Consider the following 4455-nt stretch of genomic DNA (forward strand, 5'->3'; position numbering starts at 1 on the left):
TTCTGAAGAAAAACAGGAGCAGTCTTTTGAAATGAATCCCTTTAAAGGACATCTGGTGTGACATTAAGCTTCACTCTTTTCTGGTCCAGAGAGCCACATTCACACCAGGCGAGGTGTGTGCTGGGACACTCATTGAATATTGTTCCCCACTCCAGGCACTGCTGCAGCGAGCGCAGGGCCCATAGATGGCATCAGTAGACCAAAGATGGAGTTCTCAGGCAAAGGCCCGTGTGTTTTAGGCCTAGCCATGTATTATTTATGAGGGGAAATTAACTTTGAAATCTTCTTAGTTTGCCCCCAGCACTATACGCAGTAAACATGATTTTCTCAGTACAAGGTAACAAATAGTCTTTCTAACAAATTAGATGAATTCTGATGTCTGCTTTCTGGTACTTTGGAGTTATGTGTACTTGACTTTTTTTTATTGTTATTATTCAAAATGCCTCTGCTTTACTGACAAAGATACTCAAGTGGTCCTGTGAGGTCTTGGGGGAAAAAAATAAAAAGTGCAAATTCTGATGAAATATGGAAGACTCAGTCTGGAAATTTTGTATTGTTGCTTAAAAGGTAATTCTCTACTGTCTCCACAGTGCATTGTTGTACTGACTCAGATGAGTGTGATGGAAAAGCGTTCTGCTTTAGAGTCAGCTGGATCTGAATCTGAATTCTTTGCATTTGGAAGTTGTGTGATTCTGTGGGAGTTAAATTTCCTGAAGCTTATTTATTCATCTGTAAAATGGGTTTATGATACCTAATTTATAGAGTTGTTTATCCTACACGGGCCATATAAAGTTGCTGATATAAGGCAAATGTTAAAAAAATTCTAGTTCCGTTCCTCCTTTTAACATGTTGCTGAACTGAAGACATGGCAGATGACCTGTGTTTATGGTGTCTGTAAGAGAGTTTTTAAGTGAGAATTTGTCTGAGATAAATGTTCAATACTACTTGAGAAAACAAGGATGAATAGAGAAGTAACTCTTTTTATAAAGTAATGAGAATTTTATAAAATGGCAGGTGAGAATGGAAGATGAGGACCATAGGAGTCAAGGTGGCTCTGGACAATGCATCCTGTGGACATAATGTCACAAATAAAACCAACAACTGAGAGTGACTTCTGTTAGAATAACAGCTAAATCTTGTACCATGGTGGAGCCATCACCTAGGATGGAGTCAGATCTCAGCTCCAACACTTTCTGACTCTGTGACCAGGCTGCAGATTGCGTATAATTTCACTGAACCTCAGTTTCCTCATGGGTAAAATGTAAACAATATCATTTACATACTCCATGAAAATAAGACTGTCTTGAGGGTTGAACGAGCTAGGCTGTGATAGTAGCTTAGGTCAGTGTTTCTCACATAGTAAGGAGTTTTTATGACTGTTGATGTTGCAGTGCTTGGGCCGAGAGATCTGGCGCTAGAGCGTCTAGGATGAGGTCCTTGTTCCATCACCTAATGACAATGTAGATTTGGATAAGCCATTGACTTAGTTTTCTCCTTGATCACACGCTGATCAGCATGGTGATAATCCCTGCACAGCCACCCTGGAGGATTTTTCTGAGCATTGTATCTAGTCTAACATGGCTGTATTTCAGAGATGGGGATGGAGAGGTTAGGAAAAACCATGCCCAAGGATGCCTAAGGTGACTGCCTAGAGAAGAGGAACGGCTGCAGAGGAAGAAGAAGGTAATGAGCTAAGAGGAACAGGATGGCGTCAGAAGGGAAAAGGACTAGAATTACACCCTGTTTCTCTCACAAGGAGACTACGAAGGGAGAGCAACAGATTCCACAGTGACTCCGGGAACCATGTGTGCAGGGGAGGCTGTGTCACAGATGGTAAGCAGGGAGACTGTGGGAGGAGGAATTTAGAGGGCACTGAAAACTGAGGCTCTGGGCAGATGACCCAAGAGCCTGCCTCTCTCCTCAGCCCTCTGAGTGAGGTGAAGGGCAGCTGCAAATAGAAGTTTAGGCAGCGTGGGGAATTTGGGGGTCTGCGTGACACCAGCAACTTGATTATTGCTATTTATGATTTCTGAATATTAATTCTATTTGTCTTGAGGTAAATTTGTAGTTAGAAGAGATTTCTGACATGTCAGATATTTCCAGGAGGGGTAGACATGGCGACATTGACAGTAAAGGTCATATTCCATGTAATTAACGTTACTAAGCATTGGCCTAACTGTGAGATACCAGTGCTGTGTAAACTGTAATGTGGCATACAAATGCTTCTTGTAAGCGTAGCTGTCATTGCTATGTCTTGAGTGGCAGCATGGTAAAGTACACAGAACATAATTTTGAAATCAGATATCTTTGGGTCTGAATCTTGCCTCTGCCACTTGAGGTGGGTGTAAGTTGGGAGGAAATCAACTGTAGCGATGGAGCAGAGTGCAAGCAAGGAGGAAAAGAAGGTTATTGGAGAAAAGTCACCAACTTCAGGTTCAGGCAAGCGTCAGCAGCAGGGAGCTCAAACAGGAAGCAATGAAGTTTCCTCAAGAAAGGGATGTCACAAGCAATGGGAATCTAGGGACAGGCAACGTTTGGAGACCTGCGCAGAGAGGCAGACAGACTCCAGGTGGTCTGTTGGGTAGCAACTCTCAGCTGCCTTCTGAGGTTCTGGAACTGGGCTCCAGCCTATGGAGTAGCTAGAAACAGCAAAGGAGGGTCCCAATTCTATTCATTTCTTCAGGAAACATTTACTGAGCACATCTATGTGCCAAGTACTGTTTTAAGTGTTGGAGATACAAAAGTATGACGACAGCAGAGAGCCCTGCTTATATACCAGAGGAGAGAGAAAAAAAAAAATAGGAGGAAAAAAAATAAAAAGTAAAAAAAAGCAACAACAATTCCATAAGTAAGATAGGTCAGATTCCCGGGAAAGAGACTCATGGTGGAGGTTTGCCTGTAGGACGACCTACAGCTAATAAGGAGGCAGGACTGAGTAAGAGGAAGAAGTTGTGTTGAGATCAGTTATAGTAGGGACCTTGGTCAAGCCTACTTGATGCTGTCGAGTGGGAGGGGTCCTTCAGAGATATCTCACATTGTGGCTTTTGGATACTGCCTCATTTAGCCATTGATGTGGGCAGGTGGGTAACTCAGGGGAGGTATGATGTTGGGTGAGGCTGCTCATTTTAGTGGCAGGCAATTCTTGTGGAGAAACTCAACAGTAAGCCTTTAGCAGGCAACACTCCCAGTGGCTGGGAAGATGAATGCCTTGGACTTACAGGGGTATCTGGGTGGCCCACCAGGGCATCCACTGCGGTTCATTGCTCGTGTCCTTCAGAACCCACTTGCTTTGTATAATAAGTTAACTGGTATTAGAATAGCTGGTGATTTCTTTCCTGCAGAGACTGGTCCAAGTTGTGGGTAGTCTCTTTCCTGCAGAAAATATATTACATCCTATACCTAACGATGAAATCTCCCCATCCTGCGCTTTCAATCACTGGCTTGCCTGTGTGCTTTCCTTTTCAGATTCTGGACAATTCAAAGGGCTGCTTTTTGTTTTTGTTGTTTTTTGTTTCTGAATCTTTTGTGTGTAGCAGAGAATAGCATGTGTCTGATGTGTCCAGGACACACTTGGCGCTCAACAAAGTGTTTTCAGCGTTTGAAAGAAATGACTGTAGGAAATGAATGAGTCATTTTTGCAGATATCTTGGTTATACACCTAAACATTCAACAAAAATTGTTGATAGAAATAAGATGGGAGATATAGGATATATAAGAAATCTGCAACAATCAGTTGCATTCCTACTTATAGTTTATTAATATAGAGCTTAGAAATTACTGAAAAAAATACTTTTCATGAAACTGGTCAATGCCCCAACCCCACACTCCCTATTGCTTCTATATTTATACTTTATATTTTTTCCAAAAACACAATAGTATTTTTTGCATAAAAGCAAGTTATGTAGCCTCAATGGGAAAAATAAAAGAAGATATGAATAAAAGCAGAGCTATGCCCTATTCCTGGCAAGTAATGTTAATAATGTATTGCAAAGACGGTAATATCCCTTAGCTCATATTTATACCTAGCACATTATTAGAAACTTTGCAGACTATTCCATAGGCCTTGAAAAATTTGAAAAGTAAATCCTTATGTAATAGTAGACAAGAGTACCAAATGCATTTTTTTAAGGCAATAGCAATGTCATTGCTCTCTAAGATTTTAAAACACTTTAGAAAAGGACAGTTATCAAAACTACATGATATGGAGTTGAAAATTTGATACATTCAGAATTATATTTAAATTACTCTGTAAATGTTTAAAAATATTTGTTGAAGAGAGGCAGAATACATGTAGGGCCTCAAGATTTAACAAAAGTATTGTAATAATGAGAAAAGGAATGATTACTGAATGTACTATTAGGCAGTTGAATACCAGAACAAAACATATTAACTTGAATTCATACCTTATTCTATACATTCAGATAATTTTCAGAAGGATCAAAGAGTTAAATATTT

The sequence above is a fragment of the Equus przewalskii genome, chromosome 6 (assembly GCF_037783145.1).
Source record: "Equus przewalskii isolate Varuska chromosome 6, EquPr2, whole genome shotgun sequence".
NCBI lineage: Eukaryota > Metazoa > Chordata > Mammalia > Perissodactyla > Equidae > Equus > Equus przewalskii.